Source organism: Topomyia yanbarensis, unplaced genomic scaffold (assembly GCF_030247195.1).
Source record: "Topomyia yanbarensis strain Yona2022 unplaced genomic scaffold, ASM3024719v1 HiC_scaffold_29, whole genome shotgun sequence".
Taxonomy (NCBI): Eukaryota; Metazoa; Arthropoda; class Insecta; order Diptera; family Culicidae; genus Topomyia; species Topomyia yanbarensis.
Window position 1 is genome coordinate 42,522 of NW_026683481.1, and position 24,484 is coordinate 67,005.

Consider the following 24,484-nt stretch of genomic DNA (forward strand, 5'->3'; position numbering starts at 1 on the left):
CGGTGGCGCGACGAAATCAGAGGTACTCACTGCGACAGAGATACAGTTACGGACAAACAATAAGATCAATGCGGTGTTAATTTGCCACACCATGTTATATTTGACCTCCACGTTATGAATGAGATGATGTCATCTAGCGGCGGGCACCAGTACTAATGTGTCAATGAACGTTGCCAATTTTGTAGCATGAAAGAAATGTGAGGCAAACAAGTGTAGCATTTGAGAATATCATCAAAATAACGCGCCACAAAAATAGGACAATATCTGATCAGAATTTTATCCATTCCCAAATGTTTGCCGTTTAAATGCTATTGTATACATTCTCAGCAAATTTGTTGCAAGCTTCTACAGAAAAAAGTCGTCGGAGTTATATTTTTTGAAAAAAGAGACCAATTCTGGTGAAAGAGGCAAAATTGTAGCGTCTTCTAGAAAGAACAACTACGTGTTTTAAATGTTCATCGTAACCAAAAACTACGTGTAGCGAAAAAATCTCCGCCGTTGATATCAACTGGCTTCCCAATATGAATACATTCTAGCCAATATAGCAGATCAGGAATGACTTGAATTAATATGTGTCACTCAGTACTCTGCAGAAGAGGCATTACAGAAACAGGCAGGGCGTATCATAGTTACATTGGTTGGGAAACGATTAGTTCGGAGTTCAGACAATTCTAAATTTAAAATACCTTCAAATCTGGACGAGAAAATATTTTGGTTGTGGTGATGGTAATGAGTTGGTTCAATTTGCCGAATCATAGCTATCATTATGTTTATACAGAGATTTATATGGATTCCATACTTCCATATGATGGTTGATAAATGTCTTCGAAGTGGCAGTTTAAGCAAGGATTTTAACCGAAGAATGTAACTCGAGTCGGTAACAAGTGAGCGGATCACAATAACATCTACGAACCGATGTGGCTAGCTTAATTTTCGAATCATAACCCAAATAAAAACTTGTGACAGATCGTTTAAAAATTGACACTGGAAAACCACGAAACAAAGAAGCATAGTGGAAAATGGAAACAAGAAGCATGGTCCTCCATCTCGCTTTATCTCAGCCGGTGTCAAGCAAAATCCCAGTATTAACACTGAGAACTGACATAAAAGTAAAGTTTTCAATTTGTGTAAGAAAAATAAACTGTCACTTTGAAATGACAACAGCAAGTAGCAACTTGCTGCTGGTGGGCGCTTCGATCGGCCAGCAATCGCTATACGGGACTTGTGTACAAACTTGGAAACAATGGTGACTCACGCATGCGATTTTCAACGTATTTTCATTTAAATGGTCAAACAGATTTTTCGGGAAAGTTTGTTCTAGCTTATATGTCTGTTCTATGTGGTATTAATAATAACCAATGGCTATTAACCCCTGTGAAGGCAAGCTAAAATCCTAACATTAAAGGGCAAGCCGGGCCTCTCAGGCCCGTCTAAATTCAAGCTCCTTTTTACCGTTCTCATATAGAAAGGTTATGCAATCGGTCGAAATTTCGACTTTTTAACCGAGACCCGCAGGGCCAAATCTCTTTTACCATTCGACTCAGTTCGTCGAGATCGTAAAATGTCTGTATGTGTGTATGTGTGTATGGATGTATGTATGTGGCAAACAATCTCACCGATTTTTCTCAGAGGTGGCTGGACCGATTTGTACAAATTTAGTCTCAAATGAAAGGTACAGCCTTCCCATCGGTCGCTATTTATTTTTTTATTGATCCGACTTTCGGTTCTGGAGTTATGTGTTGAAAAGTACAATCACACACCAAATTTTCATAGGGACTGATACCACCATGATGTCCAAATGATGCAATATATATTAAAATATGTGCAACATTACTTGGCTTTGCATGTCTAGATCATTAATGACCCACCGAAAGCAATTCGACCACATTGGCCAGCTATGGCGGTTCTTGATACCTCGGGGGACTTACCAAGTTCCTAAGATAATGTCATACCTATTTCTCGGCGAATTCTTTACCGATTTTTACAAACTTGGTTTCAAATGAAGGGTACAGCATTTCCATTAGCTGCTGTTGAATTTCTAATTGATTCGACTTCCGGTTCCGGAATTACAGGATGATGAGTATGAACACGCAGCAAATCCCGATTTCAACGTATAAGGCGATGGATGTAAAAAGGTCAAATTTTGTTTCCAAAAGGTCAGTACTCGGAAGATCACGTCGAATGTCGATTGGTTCTGAGCTTCATTTCGTTTGAACACGACCAATAAATGTTTCTGGGTTGCTATTAATTTCTTCTGATGCATAACCGGAGTACATATTCAGATTTTTCTTCCGAGTCTGCATCAGATTCATCGTCGGAAGCAATGCAAATCAGTTTCGGAATCGTCTGCTGTTAAATTTACTCGAATTTCTTCCACTATTTCAGATTCTTTGAGACGATTGAAAACATGGGCATATCGTCTTATAGTCATTTCAATTTTTTGTTACTTTTAGATCCTACAATTTGAATAATTACGACAACTATAACACAAAGAATAGACAACAAAAATAGATAATAACGACAGGTTTAGGTTATGTTGTATCCAAATAATTGTCAAGTAGACCACAGTGGGTGAAATAAAAGTATTTACCCAAAAAAATACGACACACGTCATTATCGTATGCTATTTTTACATTTCCTATAAAAGAAATGTATAGAGTTCGCTCAAACTTTCAAAAAAAATTCTTATAAGAAAAGGTAAAAAGATAAAATCAATCAAAACATGAAAAATTCCTGCTAATATGATGCTGAACTCATCAAAATGTTTTTTTCAGATCAATACTAATGTATAAAACCCGTGGTATTCCTAGTAAATATTGCATGCACACCGGGCCTGCCAGGCCCGGCTTGCCTTTTTGTGCATGTAAAAAATTCAAACATAGCTGCGCATCACTCCATAGATGAAAATTTCACAATTCTTTATTTTTGTTATAGATTTTAAAGCTACTTATCAAAATTTCCATGCCCAAGCTTATACTGCATACACATTTTTTTGTAACTAAAAAATTGTAACGTGCCGGGCCTCTGAGACCCGGTTGCCTTTTTGAGGGTTAAGAAGGACGAAATCTTGATCAATATTCAAAGGTGACCGGCAGTACAAAACAATCCACTACGTGATCAGGATAGTTTGGGTGGGAGTAGAAATGCAGGGTTGTTACGGTCACGCATTTTCGCGGATTTCGAGATTTTTGCGGATTTGGTGCGTTTTATGTTCTCAATTTGAGGCATCACGCGGATTTGGCGCGAATTCAACTTTCGTTTTATTTTATCAAAAATAATCCAATTGCTTGTAACACTAATCCTTTATGATTATTAGTTATTATTATGAATTAGTCTAAAACTCCGTTATGTCGATTTGGAACTATTTGGGGTGATTTGATTACGATTAATATAATAAGTTTCAGTTATGATTTTTGAAATGAACTTCATTTAAAAATGTTGAAACATGAATGGCAATGGATTCCTGTATCCAATGTTCTACTTTTTTTATTTGGCTGTATTTTTAGAATCGTTGCGCTGTTTTCGATTGGAGAAGTGATCCTAGTGGTCGGTTATAGACAATTTTGGCAGCAATCTGTTCACAAAGTTTACATCATCTAAACTTTTAACATAGTATTTTCTCGAATTGCCATGCAATGGAAAAAGAAGTAAATTTTTTCTCCCCAAAAGTAATAAAATGTCGACATGGCCGGGTATGAGGATCCCCTCTCCTAGGTTGATGTGTTTGACGGTACTGCAAACATCTTCAGACATATTTGAGCAGACAACTGCTTTAAGATAGTTGTTGCATTACGCCTCGATAGTGGTGCATCGAGGAGTCCGAGAGGGCTTATGGGCCTTTTTTATGTTTTTTGTTATTTCATACTCTGCACCAGCCCAAACTAACAGTCAACTAAGAACCTGTGCACACTGGCGTGGCCGATTGGCGGGTCGCCGTGGATTGACTTTTTCTGTGAGCTCTGTTTGCAGACATTGTTCAACAGCTTATCGGCTGCAGTGGGAGTCATTGCGCATTGAAAAAAATAACAGTTGAAACCTATTAGTTGTGTTGTGTTGTAATAATTGTAGGTTACTAGTGTAAAATTGTTATGTGCTAGTCGTATGTCTATCTGTGTATGTGTTCGCCTGAGTACTTGTGACATATGGGTCAGAGAATAGATGCAGAACTGGCTTATATGATAGAATAGTTGGTAATCCTTCTTGGGATCATCGGTGTTCAATTCGTGCATTCGATTCTATTCATTCGGATTGGATAAATGAAGGTACGATTAATTTACCGACGCACGTCAATCATCCATTCCCGATCAGCATAGCATGAGAAACTTCTAACGTAATGCAATTGTTGTTAATGGTAAATATATATCATTTTCTGGCATTTAGACGATTCCAAGTAGTTTTTTTGCATGTTACATGTGTGTTGTTCAATTAACCTTCCGGCAGTCGCGCTAGTGCACTGAGTGCACGCTGCTGTGAAAATTTAGCGAAATCGTCTTAGGGCACCAGCGGCTGCTCGTTCAGTGTGCCATAAGCGCGACTTCCGAAGGGTTAATACTCAGTAACAATACTAACTCTTCTCCGTGGGCTTGGCGGTGGACTCCAGACTGCAAATTTTTATGCTGAGGGATTCGTAGCTTGGAGACCTTGGATTCTGTTGGTCCCTAAAATCTAATAGCAACACGGTGCGTGATTCAGTTGGTGGGTAGAAGCGAAGTGATACCCTGACGACTGGAAGGTTGAATTATTTTTGCTATCTGTTTAACTAGATCCAGACCGACGCAGTATCCTATAGTTGATGGTTCATTACATATAATCTAAATTAAATATCATTAAATTAGCACAATGCATTAAAACTTAAGGCAATTAGCCAAAGTACTCGGATCATACCAATTTAACCCCAAATCTAAAGTAAACATCATTCAATTGCACAATGCATTGAATTTAAAATTTAAGTGAACTATCCAAAGTATTGGGATCATATTAAGTCTAATGTTCAAAATGTGCCTAGTAATTTTGAAGAACCATCATCCACGCGAACCAAACCGTCAAATAAAGTGGCTATGTTCCCAAATATAAGCAACTTAGAATACGTCCCTCCCGTTCTTTTCTTCTACTTCATTTGTCTGTTTTTGTTTTTCTTCTATTAGTTTGCTTTTCCACTACTCATGTAAATCAAAAGATCAGTCAATTTTTACGCTTCTACTTAATGTCTTCATTTTTTTTTCTTTAAATTCGGCATGTTCTTTTTCTTAATTTAGATTCATTATAACACTCACTAACACAATCAATTGCATATTCTCTCATATACACTCATTTCTCATTCAAAACGTACAAACGCCGCTAGCCTTCGCGATAACACAAACCGGGTCACAAACGCGATCATGCAATTGTAATCATCCACACATACTCGCGATCTCGCCAACAACCCACCGCTCGCGCGATCATGAGTCGGTCACGTTAGGATGTCCCTGCCCTTGTTCTTAACAGCCTAGATTCATGTCTTCAGTTGGACCAATAAAAAATTAGGCTCATATTCATTAGACAACACATTCCAGTAAAACATGACAGGAAACTCTAGTGTTATGGGGGAATTATCTGCTAGTACCTGAACCGTACACTAAAAACTAAGCAACAAACTCACGGTCCGCGCGATCATTCAAGAACACACGCGAATATGCATATGGCGACACAGTTACAAAATCGAATTTATACACGCGAAATCACATACATTCTGGCATACGCGACAAACACGTGAACATACAAGCGTTTGAGCTTTTCGCGATCTTCCACGCACATCTACGGTTGCGGTCTCACAAACTTGATAAAACCGCGGGATAAAATGAACTTTTTAACACTTATAAATTGGCATCACAAAATACATACATACATACATTAGCTATCAAACCTTATGGAGAAACATATTGTATTTATTTCTGAACAGCCAACAATAGTACTGTTCAATGCACCTTTTCATCACATTCTGCAGCGCAATTATTCGTCAAGTATACATCAATCCATTAAGCCTACCCCAACCCACACCTCAGTCCCAGTCCCATGGCGTTTTGTTGGTTCGCATAGACTATTCTGCCATTACCCCTCCGATCATCGGCCTTGGACTGACTTGTGCTCTCATTGCCCCACCAAACGCTGCAAAATGAATTTCAAACACCCTCCGGGACAAAAGTTTTATGTTGTCAGAGTTAGCTGAGATGTTCCCAAGAAAGATAAACTTGTTTTCGCGAATAACTTTACAAATTAACTTGTCGATCTGGCAGGGAATCTGCAGTTGTGGCCGGAGGACTTCGATTTTCAGTTTAAAATTTGTACCAGTTTTCACGACAAGCAGTTTTTGCTCGATAGCAGGCATTTCGTGGCGCTTATAAGGTACTCTTCCGTCTTCTTATTGGCAGGCTGCGCCAGTTGGTTGAAACATTTGTCGGTGAATTCCAAAGCAGGTTCCAAGAAGGACAATCAACGCGACAAATCTTGAAAAGTTTCCAAGACTACAACTTACGGACTCACCGCAACTTTTTGCTGATTTCAAAGCAGCGTACGGTACAGTGGAACGAAACAAACTTTGGCAGATAATATTTGTATGACACTGGATAGGTCAAAATTAGGTCTCAATATGGCCAGGGAAATATCCGACTCATTTGTGACGTTAAAGGTTTAAAGTGGGGCAATACACTCTCTAATCTGCTGTTGTTGGCTTCGGGGACGACATCAAAATAATTGCCATTGATCGCAGAGCAGCGGCGGAGGTAGTTTTGCACTTTAAAATGGAGGCTGCGAAAATCGGACGATATACGCAAGACAAACTACATAGTATCTGATAAAGAGCTAGGTAGACTGAGCGGTGCTAGTTCGAAGGTGGGAATCGATGGAGTCCGGTACGAGATTGTCGACGAATTTAACTATCTTGAAACCAGGGATGCCACATTAAAATCTGTGTTTCAGTAAAAAAAATCTTTTTACCATCTGTGATGACTAAAACAGGGAAAAAATCTGTGATAAATTTCCAAAAAGTCTGTGAAAAATCACAATATTTCCAAAAATCTGTGAAAATCTATGAAATTTTCATCAAAAGGCCAAAAATCTGTCATCTGTGAAAAAGAATCTGTGATCAAAAATTGTGAAAAAAATCTGTGACATTACAGAAAAATCTGTGAATATGATAACTCTGCTTGAAACACCAGTGACATGCAAGGTTAACTGCGAGGGAAAAAGTTCAGCTACACTTTTGTTTAGTAGAGAATTTGGATCCCGCACTCATTAGTTGTTTGCTTCTGAGGAAGATACCCAGGCGGCTGACGTACAAAAGCACGGGCGACTGGCGGTCCAAGACCGAGAACCCAGAGGTTAGAGGCACCTTCGATCATGAATCAGAGCCCCCGGTTAGAATGTGAGATTCAGAATACGGGACCTTCATAATGCGAGTTACAGAAGCTCGAACGCGCAATATCCGAATATGGAATTTCAGTAACCTCAATCTGATTCCCGGGATAATTTCAGAGCACATAAGATTTACTTATATTCTAGCTAATTCTACCGAGCAGTCTTCCTACATGAGCATATTAAACCTACACTTATTTTCTATTCTATTCTATTCTAACCCTTACACAGCCAGTATCGAAAAGCATCCTGGAAAACACTGCAGTTATTCTGTAGTGTTTTTCTTGTCAATATTAATATTTGAAGCATATTTTCATATGTCACAAATATTAAAACGGCCAGGCCTACTGTGCAGAGTTGGGTTTGAAGATGTTTCAAAAATAGACGGCGATAAAATTATTCATTTAATGAATAATTTAATGGGTCGAGGCCGTAAGGCTGAAAATCATAAGGCCGAAATTACATAAGGCCGAATTCAAATGGCTGAAAAATCAAAAAGCGAACTTTCAAAAGGCAAACTTTCTGGAAGGCGGAATTTCAAAAGGCAAACTTTTCAGAAGGCAGAATTTTGAAAGGCAAACTTTTTTATACGACGAAACAAAAACAAAGCAATGATAATAATGTGTTATTATCCATTACCTGATATTGATATTGATTATATTTCGACTGAATACATTTTATAACTGATTTTGCCTTCTTTTAAATATGAGCAGTTCTTTTGAGCTTCATTTTTGAAATTTTTATGCTTGTTCATTTTTGCAATTATGGATACTTGGCTATGACTTACGTTTTAGTATAGTATAGTGTAAAACTGCGATCCACCAGACGTATGTTTTGTTTTGGCCATTATTATTATGATCGCCAGTGAGTTTTGGTTTTCCATACAGCTTTTCAATAATTAAAATTATCCTTATTATATTTCCTGATATCAAGAGCTGTTATTTCGAATTATATACTTCATCATTTGTGAGTTTTTCAAACGATGTTTTTTTGAATGAACTTACGGTCGTCAAACTGTGGGATAACAAAATTCTCACAAGTTTCCTATCTCATGCCTCCACGCGGGTATAAGTCTTTTGATGACATTTGGTCCTTAGACCGGCGACGACTGGGTGCTATCAACCTTCTGCCGATAATAGCAGAATGAGAGGGTGCGAACAGATCTAGTCTAGAAAACATTGCCGTATAAATGAATAATTGATCGGAAATTAGCCCCGATAAGACTTTAATCTGACTAGTATCGATGATCATGGGTCAATACGTATTTAAAATCATCAGGTTAACAATCCTTTATATTTCCCTGCAGTGTTCGTTATTATCGCTCGTATACTTGTATTCCACAAACAATCCGATATGGAAAATAATAAATATTTTCCTTGATTTATAACATCTCGCGCTATCATAACTCTTTGCCTGTGTTATCACTCGGTAGTTTTCAACCCAATAAATATATCGTAGAGAAGAAGTAGAAAATTCTGTCTAAATACTGTTGCAATAAATAGTGATCCGGCCCATTACGTAGATAAGATTAGCTTTTCTAGGCAATACTCCCACGGTCGGCCGTGTGGAGTTCAAATTGTTTTTGTTGAGGGAGCATAGGATACTCTCGGTGGCCGGCTGCCCAGAGTTTAAAAAGAACCAAAAACTAAACAAGATCTTTTTCGAGTGATCGTGTACTCGAAGACTAACTAAACAACTACCTAATAAAATAGGCTTTACAGGTCGCATCGCTTGCTTGGAGCGAATCCTAGACCGCGACACCTATGGAAGTCTGATGAATCGTCGTCCTTCCGTTAAGTAGGTGGAGCATCAACACTTCCCGTCTACCTTATCCTTTATCCTTCCCCGTGAGCGATGGAGATGGGGGCGGCCGGCAATGATGACTATCATGTTGTTGAGGTTTTAATATGGGTCGGATTGGTATGAATTCCTACTTACCATTTCCTAAGCAACCCTTATTAGATAATCAGCAGCCACACATGATGAAGTCAGTGTGCAATCTGCCAAAATCATCGTCACAACGCAACGATGATATATTCAACCATCGGTTGTTACACTGCTCTAGCTTTTGGGGCGAAGCCAGTATAATGCGAGACCAAGGATAAGGCGGCCGCCAACCCGCGTCGGAAGCAGCGACCCCTCGCAAGCAAATCTGTGATCCACTCGATTACTCAAACATAGGAGCTATAAATTAGTTTAAGTCCGACGGAGCGACAGCAATGTCGGACAGCACGCGACTTGAAGCGATATGGCGTACCCACATTAGGCGTAAATGTTTTTTTATTAATTGGTAATGAAGAATAATCTAATTAATTTTGGTTCAAATACAATATTAGTACTATTGGTAAACAAACTCATTTACAGTTATTTAAATATTTATAAAGTTGCCGTTATGCTCAAACATTTGAGCTACATGCCAGCTGCCTACAACTGCATAACTGTTCGTATTCCCGGTTTACTCGAACATAGGGATTGATTCCTTCTTTCAAATATGAGCAGTTCTTTGAATCTGTATGCCAAATAACTCTTGCACGCACACTTGTGATCACTTCGGCTGCCCGGTTTACTCAAACATAGGGGATGATTCCTTCTTTCGAGCATTCTTTTAATCTGATTTAAAATCGCAATGAATGCACAATTTGACAAAGGGTTTGGTGGATTTTTAGAGCATTAATCCTTCTTTTGTATTGGAAATGTTTCGTACGTAAACGTGCTATCCGCCCGATTGCTCAATTTACTCAAACATGAGGCGATGAATCAATCAGGAAGAACACAATGTAAAATAATCGAATAATAAAAAAAAGTTTGCCTTATGAGATTCGACCTTTTGGGTTTTCGACTTTTTGAGTTTTTGCCTTTTAAGTTTTCGGCCATTTGATTTTTCGACCTTTTTAACATTAGGCCTTTTGAATTTTCGCCTTTTGGAATTTCGCCTTATTTTTTTCGGCCTTTTGATTTTCAGCCTTTTGATGCTAAATCAATTTAATTAACGAATTGTTTTGAATCTTAAAGGAGGAAGAAACGAGGACAACCGTACCGACCGTTTCAGTTTAAAGTGGATATGTATAATAAATCGTTGGGAGTGACTTTGCTAAGAAGCTTAATGTCACTCCTTTGGTCCCTTGGGGTTGAGCATATTAAACCTACACTTAGTGTGCAAACTCAGGCACGCTGTATCGTACCAAACACGTGCACATGTACACATAGGTTCGTGGCACCAGTTTTCTCTTTCTCACTCCCATCACCACTAGCGTTGACTCTTTTTGTCTTGTGCGAATGGTTCTCGTGTACGCACCCGGTGTACGTATACGGACGTTTGAACTAGAGTTTGCACATCGTTCGCTTGAGTTCGATGTTCGAGGCGTACCTGCACATCGACCCGAAGCATGTTTGAGGTTGAACGCGTGCACGAAATTTTGTACACAGGTACAAACTTGTCGATGTTCATAGGAAGTCTGCTACCGAGTATCTCAGTGAATGGTATGTACGTTCCGGTTGATTTCAAATGGTTTTTAATATCGCCCTGATGTCAAAAGGAAACTTACGTTGTTGTTGATGGAGAAACGCGTTTAACTTATGAAAAGGTTGTATTCAAACGATTTAATTTTATTTGATCAAACAAAATTTATATGCTCGGACCAGAAAAAGAAATTTTGATGTGAGCATTTTGATTGGAAATGGGATTTACAATCACATTAGAAAATTGTGTTTTTAACTGCAAATAGTTTCTATAAATTATAAAAAATGTATTAAAAGTTGTTGTTATGAAAACTTTATTAATGGTACCTTCTCCATGATGCAAATTCACTTGAAAATTTTTATCTTGTTTAATACGATAAACATTTGATTGTTTCTAGTTGTTGATGGAAAAGCGCGAATAACTTATAAAATGGGCATACTTTAACACATCAATTGTAGTCGTTGACTTGAAACAATATTACAAATATCTCCAAATCTATTAAAAGATTTTGACATTTAGAATCATATTTTATAATGAAATAATCATTTGTCTGTCTATTAGTATGGCATTTAAAAACCTGCTAAAAGTTATCGTTAGAAAACTTGTTTTAAACTGCCTAGTAGTGCAATTGAGCCTTTCCCATTTATCCAAACTACTGATTCCATGGATATTTATTTTCAACATAAATTTGATAATGAAAATAAACTGGTTTGCTGTCGGCCAAGGAAACGGAAAGCCAGTGCCCCAACCAGATCAGGAACAGGAGGGAGAACTGCGAACAGGGAAACCGACAACAGAGGAGAAATCGTTTATTTATTTATTATAGCTACGATACTAATCACAATTGTTTTGCTTTTCTTGGTTCGTTTCAGCAAACCAAAATCTATACGGACTAGCACATACGAACAGTTAGGCTTTGTAGGTTCTCATCTTGAGAAATGACAATGACACTGTACGAGATGGCGCTGGGCCTGTGGCCTTCGACTGGCATGGTCCATTCTCATTGATTCGGAAGTCTTCTAGGCTGGTTGGTAGATATGTGCTCCTACTTGCAAGTTGATCAATTCGATTGGGTGGGGGACATGTGGATCCTACTAGTTGTCGATTCTTTTGAGCGTGAGTATGAGGCTAGTTCAGGAAAGGAGTGCAGGACTGGCACCTAAGAGATAGTTAATTATTCAGGACTTGTTCTTATGATTATTAAACTCGACCAAGCACACTGGCTCTCAGGAATGATAAGCAACCCTTTCGGGTCGGTGTGGTCTAATCGAGTCGAATCAGGCGGACATTCGGTTCGAGCAAACTTTATGGGGAATAGTGGATAAACATTTCTTACGCCTTTATTGGCAGAGATTCTTTTTGCGAAATCCTAAAATACCTTTGCTGGTATATCTACTCAGGATAATAATAATAGAAACATTAAGGGTTTACCTGGTCCATAATGTAATGAATGTGTATATTGACTAGAACAGGGATAATCGAGTTATGTTATAAGATAGAGAAGAAACAGCACAGTTGTAGGAAAAGTATTCGCGAGGACTTATACTGCTAGTATGTTTACCGTTTCAATTAATAGTCGATTGATCCGCTTCAGACCTAGGAGACAAAAAGGAGATTAGGAAAAGACAGAAGCGGATTCAATGCGAAATTTGCTAATATGACGTTGACCCCAAGGCGATGGTAAGATGATTTTCCATAGGATGACAGACTAGATGACACGACATTACACGCTCTAAACTTGCACCAAATAGTTTGTATGTATGTATGAATGTAAGCCCGTATGTATGCCTGTATGCATGGATCGGACCAATGTATCCCTGAGCAACATGGAAGGACAGCCTCTGCACACACTGTCAAGTGCAACGGAGAGACAGTAGGTGTACAGTTAGGTGTACACATAGGTTGCAGAAATAGGTTGTTGAGACAGCCCGATTGCACACTGATAAATAAAAATAACAATAACAATGGTGGTGGCACTAAAGGAAAAAAGTTTCAGTGAATTTAATAGCTAACCGTACTTTTTAACTCTCAACTCCGGAAACAGAACTCCGATCCAAATGAACAGCAATTTGACAGCAGTTAGTAAGGATACTGTAGCTTCTATTTGAGAATAAGTTTGTGGAAATCGTCTCAGCCATCTTGAAAGAGATGTGTATGCGTCATTTCCTCGAAGCGTCCGGTTCCATCGTAGATGGCCAAAAATAGCCAAAGAGGGTTTAATTGGGCATCAGTGAATCTCAAAACCCAGCGATATAGAAAATGTTTCATTATTTTTGCGTCATTTAGATAGCAAGAGGATACCGGTTTCTATGGCAATTTATTGCGCGACCGCACTATTCAAAACGAAACTCCGGAACCAGAGCTCCGATTCAAATAAAATTTCATAGCAAACTAAGGCGATGTTACGCATTTCATTTGAATATACAATTGTTGAAATCGGAACAGCCATCACTGAGAAAACTGAGTGAGATTATTTGATACATACACACATACGTTCATACGTACATGTTCAAACTAACTGAGGCAAATGGTATAATGTGTCCTGGCTGAAACCGAAGACTTCACATCAAGAAGACTGACATCTCTATCCTTCCCCCATACAAATGAGAAGCGACAGAGGTTACAGCGCCTCTGTTGTACGAAGGTAGGAAGTTCACTGTAAACGTAAACATTTGTGCGTTCATAACTATGGAAAGTACCACCTTCACTCGGAAGAGTAATTGCTGTTACTGTCTCCAAATTCTGGATAGAGTTGCCAGTCTTCTTGATATGAAGTATTCCCGGATAGTTTTACTGTACAAAATAGTGTTATCGCACTATATTTTGGAGAAAATCAAGTTACAAATCTGCTTGCCGATTACTCGCCTGTGAAAAAATCACTATAATTACAACGGTGTTTCATGAACAAATCCAGACAGTGCTACTGAGAAAAAGGCACTGGCTCGTAAGCTAGTCGCTATACGTTCAGACTCAACCAGGAAGAGTTCTTAGTGACAGTTGGATTGTTTCACTAGTTATGTTAGTGCCCTTCATGTTACGAGTCAGCCGTGAGCAGTTGTAATAGGATTACCATTTTTTGCAGATTGGTTAAAGTTCAGACATAGTTTTATCGTACGTACATACATACATTACATTACGTACACCACACTGACATTGTCTTAACTAATCACGTTGAATCAGCTCTCGTGGCCTCCAAAACATTCTTGAGCGTTACACAAAGTGGTAGAACCTTTGATATGCTATAACAAGGGCTGAATAGAACAAACATCGGTTACCGTGTCGCAATGGCTTTGAGTCATCTTAGTTTACGTTGATCGCTTGTGGCAAATACATCTAGCCCAGTTTCACCATTTAGACTCCTACCACTACCAGTAGTAGTGTACCAGTAAAGTGGCTTTTTAGTAGCTACAGCATCGATTTCGAAATCACTCCGAAACAATGCACAATATGAGAAAAAAACATAATTACTATGCACCTTTATGCAGGGCGCTTTGCCAAGAACAGGCCAATGTCTGCTGATGCTTGCTTGCAGTCGTGAGAGTGTTGCTGTTTTTTTTTTCGCCAAACAGATACAACTTGCTTCTATGGTACATATCTAGCTGTGGTAGAGGGTGAACTGAACACGACTGCAGCAGCCACTCATATTATCCAGTCGAGTGGCGGCGAGATTGCCTGTGGCCTCAAACTTTTGCAAAACACTATCATCCTCCTTCATCTGCTGACTTCGGTGCTCATTCTTGTTACAAAAGGGCAACCGGGTAAATAGCATCCCAATGGTACGACGATAGAAGATATAGAAAACCGGTTCCTGTAAGACGGAACAAGAGCGAACGAGAAAAAAAGAGAGATCAGGTTGGATTCTTTGGAACTGTTGTAGTTGTATGGCCGATGACGGCTTCCTGCCCATATGGGACGGGTTTTATATTTTCTCTTTTAATAATGCTTGGAGAACCCGTCCGAAAACAGATGTTTTCGAATGATGCAATCCCGGTAATTTCACCCCGATAGATTGGATATATTTTCCCATCCATCCAGCAAGCTACCTGTTTGTTGTCTGAGGCGTTCGAGTTCCGCAAGTGGCTTGCTAGCTGAGCACATTTCAATTCGACGAAGAATGCAGTACGGTCCACGTCGCGACGGTGTTATTCGGATATGGGTGAAATGTGTAATCTTTTCAATATGTTTTCATTGTTGTCGTACAATAGGTATTAAAATAATAAACTTTTTTTTTAATTTTCGATTGTTACACGGCAAATGTTTATTCTAAATATACGAAATAAAAAATACATGATACAAGGGGCGATTTTCAGAGTATTGCTGAGAACACAATTGTGCATTTTTAATCTTCGAATACAACACGTTTAGTCTAAACGGACCCTGCTGCCAATATTTATTATTGTTTTTACTACCCAAACAATTAAATTAGAACATGATTCCATGATGAGGCTTATAATAAAAATTGGGACATAATTAACCTCTCCATGCCTAAGAATCAATTAATATCGCAACTTAACCATAGGAATAATTCTTAACCGGTGGTACCGCATGTCGATTTGAAGGTAGAAGACAAAATTTGCGCTGTTCCAGCATTGGGCTGTGGTGTTAAAAGTTGTGTGTTAGATTTGATTAAAATAGCTGATTCATGTAGTTTTTTGACGGTTTCTGTGTTGAGTTTCCCACAGTGTTCCGTCTGATTATAGATCTGGCACGTTGGAACTATCTACCATTTATTTCGACAGGTCTACAAAACTAACGAACTCTATCTCTCTGTATCTCAATGTGATGCTTGTATTGAGCTTATCGAAAGCATACAGATACAAAACGAGTAGTCGTACGACTTGTTCTGAAGCACGACAAAGTTTCCTGCTTCGATAAAACTATTGAAAGATATTTGTACAGAATTTCGTATGTGGTGGAATTGTATAAAGGTGACTTCCGTAAGCATAAAATTCATTTTCATCATTAATATGTGGGTCCTCGTCATCGTCAAATTTACAACAAAAATTTTAATTCCTTTCAAAATGTTTTCATGCATTATTTTACTAAAAATAATTGACTCGTATTTTTTGTTTTGGCTGAATATGACATTTTTTCAAGTTATGAGTTTTGGAACTTATAAAGTTACTCAAACTAATAATTTTTCGGTCGTCAACAACTCGGAAACTATTTGACGTAAGGAAAAAAAAAAATGAAAATGTTACGTTTTCGCATTAACTTACCGAAAAAATTAGAATTTTTTGTTGTTTTATTACTTATTTATTCTGCAATTATTATAAATAAATTGAACTTTTTCAAAACTGGACCAAATTTTTTAGCTGATTTTTTATTCTTCAACCCTCCGGCGCTCGTGCGAATGGCTCCCCGAATGAGCAGTCGCTGGTACTGGAAGAAGATTTCGCTAGAGTTTCGGAAGGTGTTGCACAAAATACAACGGCGCGAGTGTCGGAGGCTAAATGTTAAAAATAATATAAAAACTTTAAAGTGGATCTCAAAATATTTTGCGGATAATAAAATTATTACATTAAGACAAGGCAATTTTATACTAAACGTCCTGTAATTGACCATCTATAATTGAAATATCTCGTTTTACATAGTCTTCACAATGAAATTATAAATGTTTTTAAAAAACAACCAACTTATTTTTTTAACAATTACAATTCTAACATTTGCAGAATACATAACATAAACAACAAAAACAACTGTTACAAAAAACGGCACGGTTAACTCAAGCAAAATCACAACTTTTATTATTTATTATTTTTTTCATGCATCGAATAGTTTCCAAGTATTCGGTGACTGAAAAATGTTCAATTTTATAAAATTCAAACATTCGAATATCATACCTTCAAAAACATATCATATTCAGTCAAAACAAAAAATACGTGTCCAATGACTTTTAGCTAAAGAATGCAAGAACAAATTTGGGATGGAATCAAAATAAGTAAAAAAAATATTGTCCAACTTTAAAAAAATCATTTTTCTTTTTTTCGTGAGTTTTTTCGGTAAGCTCATGCACAAAAGCAACTTTTTATTTAATTTTTTCCATACATCAAATAGTTTCCGAGTTATCAGTGATAAAATGTTCAATTTTATAAACGAAAGTTCAAAAACTCATAACTTGAAAAAAATATCATATTCAGCCAAAACAAAACATATGTATTAATTATTTTTAGCTAAAGAATGCAAGAATATTTTGGAAGAATGTAAATTTTGGTTGCAAATCTGACGTGGAATGAGCCACCTCGTAAATAGAAGGACGGACATGGTACTATTCACAATCAACAGCTACTGTATTGGATTTAAAATTTAGCTCCAACTTGGTACTATAATTCAGAAAAGTGTTTAAATGTCAAATAGACACAACCTTATAAAAACCTGATACAAATTTTTCAAACAAGTGATAAAAGTTAGATAGACAATGTTCCTTAGATCGACGATTTTTGTTTTGGAGTTTCAAACAAATAGTCTATATAAGGAACATTATTTGTGTGACTAGTTTTTATCACTTATTTGCAAACTTGTATCGGGCTTCCAGTGCTTATTTCTGAATTATAATTCCTGTTTCTAAAACGTGTTGAATTTAACGGAAATAATATTTGAAATATAGGTTTTCCGTAGCGGAGCATGATGCTTATCATTAATTGCAGATTGAAAATTATCACGTTCGCGTAAATAATAAAACTCAGACCGCTTGTGAGAAGATGCCTGTCATTTTTCATCCCGTAATGGCTTTCCGTTAAAGAACTGAAATAATTAAAAAGAAGATGCCTCCACTAAAAATATAGCAGAACAGAATAAACAGAAAAAATACAATACAAAGCTGGAAAGTTTACAAGATGATCTAGAAAAATCCTTTCCCTACGTTTTATTAAATTTGTTAATTTTATGTCATTTATATATTCTATCCCACCTTTTCATTTGATGGTTTTGTTCACTGTTTTAATTTCTTATATGACATTTATGTCTTACATTTTGTTCCTTTTATGTATTTTGTTCTTTTTATTCCTGTTTCTTCTTGTATTCTCTTATTTTTTATTCTCTTTATTCTTTATTTTTTATCCTCTTATTTCTTACGTTCTTCTTTAATTCATTTTCTATTTCTCCTACTCCTTTTGTTCATTATGCTCAATATTTTATTTTTAGTGCATAAGTTTTTTGATTATATTAATGTTATTCATTGTATTGATTTCATTCACTAATTTTATTTAATGTACAGCTTCATTGTAAATTGGCTTAATTTCTTAAATTTCGTACTGCATCTAACATTAGTTCATGCGTTTGCGAATTGACCCAAATATTCTATCCATAAGTAAGCCTGTTTAGGGGGCAAAAAAATTTAAGGGTTTAGAACAGGACACGACCACGGTGACATCAAAAATGTAGCTTTTTTTCTAGACCGCGCAATATAATTCACAAATGAATTTTAATCTATCAAAACCATCGACTCATCCTTTGGACTGCAGACTAAATAGTCTTCAGTAAAAACATATCATGTTCTAGCTTTTTCTCCGGCTCCCATATGTTATAATTGGCTGCACACTGCCCGTTAAAACACAATTTATTAACAGTAACCAAATTTTAAAATCTAAAATTTCTAAAAACACCATACTCTCTGCTTCACTTTTAAACTTATCGATTATTTCAATTAATCAGATACCTATTGGTTACAACTATCAACTATGTGAAAAAAATCCTTTTACTTTTAATCGAACAATCAAAAAAGAGTACTATTTGAGTGATCGACCCAGCAAAAATAGGTTTGTCTGTTTCGAAAATATATTTAAAACGAACAGGTTCAATATCGAGCCCATGCTCGCTAAAGGAAATATTTGGTTCTTCCACGAAATTTGAAATCTCATTTTCCAATAAAATTTTCAATAATGTACTAATGAACTTGGGCAAACAATTTTTAGATTAAGTATTCCTTAGTCGATAAATGGCCAAACAAACAAAATTATTTACTAAATTACAGTGTTGTTAGCGTTCAAATCCGAAATTTGGACAATTTTAGAATAAAATCGCATCCAATTGAAACAAATACAATCAATTTAGTGCACGTTCTGCAACGTTTTAATTTATATAGTTGTTCCAATGTAGCACTAGAACTGAGACAATTGCCCAGTATATTGTTTTTTGTTTTTATAACCTCGAATAGTTTTTTTTAATTTAATTTGATCCACACCACCATTCTATTCGTTGTTAAATTAACGTTTAAAACTGTCTGACTACTTTTGATTTGACTACCAAGAATCGCTATAGATTAGCTTCATTTTTTTTAGAAACGAAACTGAAACTGCTCTAATATAACTATAATATAACTACAGTCGTGTACCAATAAGATTATTCCCCTTCGTACTTACAAAAAGCAAAAAAAAAAAAATTGAGAATTTTCTCCGTATCGTCAACCTAACGCACACAAACATAAAAATGAAATCCCAAAGCAAACCTACAAGCAGCATACGTTACACCCTGCTGTGTTGAGCTCAATCCAAACCCACTCAACCTGCTCACTTTGCAAATCCTTGTGGGTACCCGACTCGCACCTGTCGTATTTCAATATTCGTGCATGTATTGCCCGTTTCATCAGTAGATAGACCCTCGAGCAATTTTTTTGAAGCAGCAAAATAAATATCCTCACTTTCAACTGCATAGAAGACAGCAAATAAACAAACCGATGCACAATCCTAGTTTTTGTTAGTTCAAACAACAACCAATCTATAACAGATGCGATGTGAGCATATTTTCGTGTGACAAAATTATTTTGCTGTGAGTTTTTTTAGGGTAAAATTCACAATATGCAAAGTTTCAAATCATACAGCAAAGTGAAAAGCGCACAATAAACTTTGCATACAGCGAGGAAACAGGTGACAGTGATTCTGGCACCCGAAATATTCGTAATTCTTTTTTCCTTTTTTATTTCGACTATGTTAGTCACATTTTCTTTTTTACATTTTAACGACATTCAATTAGCTAGAGATTACTGGGTAGGGAAAGTTATGAAAATTAGAGCCATACTACTCAAGTGAGAGCAAGGATGTAAAGTAAACAGGTCGGAAAACTAGAAGTGGCAGGGTCATTAGAACAGGCCTTATATCGTACGGGCTTAATTCTTGGTTGTCACGGTAAAGTCGGACTTGTCTGTCGATACCAGGACACATGCTACTTAACTCGGATGATTCGTAGTTATGCTGCCTAAGCTCGACCCTCATTAGCAGAAGACAAAAATTAAGCCCGCACGATATTAAGCCTGTTCTAATGACCCTGTCACTTCTAGTTTTCCGATCTGTTTACTTCACATCCTTGCTCTCACTTGAGTACTATGGCTCTAATTTTCATAACTTTCCCTACCCAGTAATCTCTAGCTAATTGAATGTCGTTAAAATGTAAAAAAATAATTGCCGCCAATCACCATTGAAGAAAATCTCTCTTAGTGTCTACCGCATATTGTACCGTCCGGACGCCATGGTCATGATGTTGCTCGTTTGGCATGCGAGTAACGAACAATTCAAACAGATACGTTGCAGCTCTCGTATTTGATCAAACCACTTAGGTGCTTCCTATGCTCTGCTTGGAAAAGCTGCGTCATGAATGATTTTCGTGAACTTTTCAATTTTACCAATTTTGAATAGATTTCAATATTGCACGGATATTAAGTTATTGCCGATATTTAAGTTAGTCGTTTCTGAATCGGCTGGTGTATAAATGATTACAATCCATCAAGTAATAGCGGAGTTAGGAGCATGCGAGCCTTACATAGTTTTTTGCATAGGAGATATTTTAGATTTTAGAATTACACCGAGCCTCAGATAGTGGAGTAAGACATTTTTAATGTCTAAAGACGCCGTTTTTCTCGATTTTTTTAAACGAGGCAGGCATGTACCAGATTTTCAAAAAAAAAAAATAGGTTGGGTAAAGTGCCTATTTTGCCCATATTAAGCAGGGTGCCTCACTAATTCATTAATTTCTCGGCCTACAATCAATGGAATGCCTAAAAATTTATATCAACAGCTTTGCTTCATTGTTAAAAACTAATATAATAACCCAAATGCGCTGAAAACAGTGAAATTCTCGTGTTTGAGCGCAACAAAAACTCGAATCGAGTGCCCTTATTGTTGCGCTCCCATTTGACTCAATGCATTGAACAAAGATGGCAGACACTGCTCTAGCCAACGGCTTCAAATGGGTAGGGTGACAATAGAAACATAGCGAAAATGGGCTCAATACCCTATATTTATGCAGCTCAAATAAAAATGTTCGTTAACCAACTTTACAAAATGGCGGAGTCAGGGGTTATTAGTGAAGCAACTCGTTACTGTTACTGTATCTCCGAAAGAATTTTTCAGAATGATTTTCGGTCATTCTGTTTTTTTAATCACTTATCACATGAGTTTTATGCATTTGGTCAATTAATTACCATTGGTTGGTGTTACCTGATACTTTAATAAGCCGTCAGTTGTTTGAATTCAGACCTGAAAGAATTTTCAAAGCCAGTAGAAGCATTCAGCGTATAACGGCAAAATTATCAGTCTTGTATCACAAAATTGATTTGGCTAATGCAAAATATCACATGGACAACTTATATCAGAATAGTTCGATCTCACTGTTAGGTGAATTAAATCTCCAGGTGTTTCATTCGGGACTACTGATTTATTGCATTACTTTTTCAATTTGAGTGAAATAACGATCTGTATCAACGGAGATGCAAAAAAGTACATTTTCCCATACTATTTCCATACAATTTTTATACGCAATGCACAACCAATTTGCACAGTCATTTGTAACCACTGAAGGAACTCAAAAAGCGCAGTTCTCGTTAATTGAGATCATTTTTTATTTTTTCTATACAACTACGAACCAGTCCAGTGTACAGTATCGTGGCATCACGTGTTTGTTTTCGTTGGTTATGTCAGGAAATTTGTAACTATTGCGTAAAAAAGCATTGAATAAATTCTTAAACTCGACTAGTATCCTGATGGAAGTATTTCTGTCATGGAGCCAGTCCAGCTGTTAAGGCAAACAAGACATACGGCAGGTGATCACGCACATACAACAGTGATGTGAAACATATGGTTGAACGTTCCGTTGTGCAAATATAGTCCCAGCGCCAATATAACATGGCAACCTTGACCAATCTCATTGGGGCATCCCCAGTGAACACACAATTGAAGCCGTGCGTTATTCACTGCCATTTCATAGAATATTAAGGTTGCACAGAGAATGCGCAAAATTCGCAAACGAAAAAAGCAGTTTTTTCCACACCGTATGTCAGATCTTTATAAAAATCAATCAGCGTGTGTAGAATGTTGTTACAGTACTGCTGATTGATTTTTATGAAGATCTGACATACGGTGCGAAAAAAAACTGCTTTTTTCGTTTGCGAATTTTGCGCATTCTCTGTGCAACCTTAAGGCTCAACTGAGAAAGATTGGAAAAGCGGCCATCTTGGAAATCGATAAAAGCAATTTTTTTCACACCGTTCGAAAAATCTTCATGGAAATCTATCAGCAATACTCCACCAATGCCCCCAATACACTGATTGATTTTCATGAAGATTATTGAGGTGTTCTCAATTGAACCTTAACGCATAAAGTCAGTTTTAGGCTTCCCAAAGATTTCCTGCTGCATATTTCACAAACATCCGCATCTCTACGGGTAACAAATTTGCCTTCAATCAAATCAAATCAGATAACTTAATTCCTTAGTCTTTCGTGATCCTAGTTTAAATAATACGAGCCACCCATTTCACACCGTTCGATTATTCGGACGTGCTGCTAACTACCGAGGAACGACAATTGATTGGACGTGCTCTATTTTAAATGCTTCCGTCACGCAACCTGAATATTAAAACCTTAACGGTTCTCCCGCCTGTCTACAGCGATATTGACGACCACCGAACTAGCATTAAACGACGGTCTTTCGACTAAAAGCGCCAGAGCACCCGAATAATTACCTGCATGCTAACGTTGACATGATTGGCTCAGTATCCAAAAGGAACACACGCGCCCACAGAGGATAGGCCCGGCTGCTGGTCGAACGGCCTTCAATTCTAGCTAAAGAGTAACTTCAACCAGCTAGAGACATAATTGTCGTGGTTTGGTCGTAAATCGACTGGTTTCACCATCGTGCAACCGCACATGATCGAACATATGAAAGTAGGTCTGGTTAAGTTTGAGCACGAGTCGCGTAAGTGGCGCAAAATTCTCACTCTTATTTGCATTGAATGTTGATAGCATAAGCTACTTTTACGATCTAACCTCTTTTGAGAGGCTTACCACCAATTTGCAATCCAACGGATTTGTTTTGTTTTTCAGTTATAAACAAATATCGCTTATTCCAGTTTCTTTATCTGGGATGCAAAATGTTGTACCAAGTGAGCCCCAAGCTAATTTTGACGTCATTCTGAATGCTGGAACTATGCCATCATCATCTACCGCCTGTCCCACCTTTGCACGCCGCCAATTAATTGAAATTGTGTGTTACAAACGAACGCCGACTGCTGGGTGGTTACAGCTTGTGAGATGATCAAACTATGGTTTGACTTAATCTCCGTAATCTGAGTTCTAGCTTGTCTTGACTTTAGTGGGCATGCGCAAATTGCGAAAATCGTTTAGCGAACTTCCTGTCATTTGCTAGATAATTGATTCTAAGAAAGCTGGGTTTTGATGTCGAGATGTGTAGAATGGGATGGCGGATGGTACCTTTATTTTAATATCTATTGCGATTCTTGGAAATCGATTTTAAAGATTTCCTCTTTTCATTTAAATTTCAAATGGAGATAAATTACTTCGATGAGAATATAGATGCAAAAACAATTTTGAAGCAGCATCCAATTTTGAAAAACTTTGGCAGCTATGTGTTTTGGACGTACTGAAATTAATATTGGATGCCCAAGTTGAAAATCCAACGCGCTCATATTTGAAAATCCCGATGTTTTTGATATTTACAAAATCTTACATCTTCTCACAAGTTTCCGGAACTGCCATTTGAAGGCCACACTGATCATAATAAAGATCTCATATCCAACGATTTAAATATTAGAACATCCAAAAAGATCTAAAAATTTAATCTAGGGAATAGAATATTGCTAATACTGCAGAAACGCAAAAATAATAAATGATCTACGGAGCCAAAGCTGCAAGGGTCGAAAGATCTAAAAATCTGAGATCTGAAAGTCCATAACTTCAAATCCATTACTCCGAGGACTAAAATATCCAATGATTCAAAGTTTCAAAAATCAAATGATTTTAAAGAATCCAAAAATCTAAAGATCTTAAACCTAAGGATCAATTCAATTGTCAAATTTTCCGGAAGAACAGAAATAGCATAAAAATTATCAAAGCAATGCACAGTGGTCGGAAATGCCAAAAACGTGCACATAATTAATTTGAGGCCATATTATCATCAATTATATGTACAGGATACCTGTAGGAGAAATTGTCGATTTATTGTATAGCATAAGAATAAAAGAAGTTAGCCCCATGAAAACGGAGCAGAACTAGTCAAAATTTTATTATTTACTTGAATCACTATCTGCTCTACACACGATAGCGGTGATTTGAAAGCTTTCTTAAAAAATCCTGACTAAAACTTTTTAATTTCGAATAACTGAACTAATCAGTATTCCTTAACTTTTAT

The 24,484-nt window shown here is 37.1% G+C and overlaps 1 protein-coding gene across 2 annotated transcripts in view; it reads left to right on the top strand.

Annotated features, from left to right (window-relative positions):
• The window catches only part of LOC131695115 (phospholipid-transporting ATPase VB-like), a 216,576-nt gene that overhangs the window by 2,738 nt on the left and 189,354 nt on the right, over positions 1-24,484 (top strand). The window lies entirely within an intron of this gene.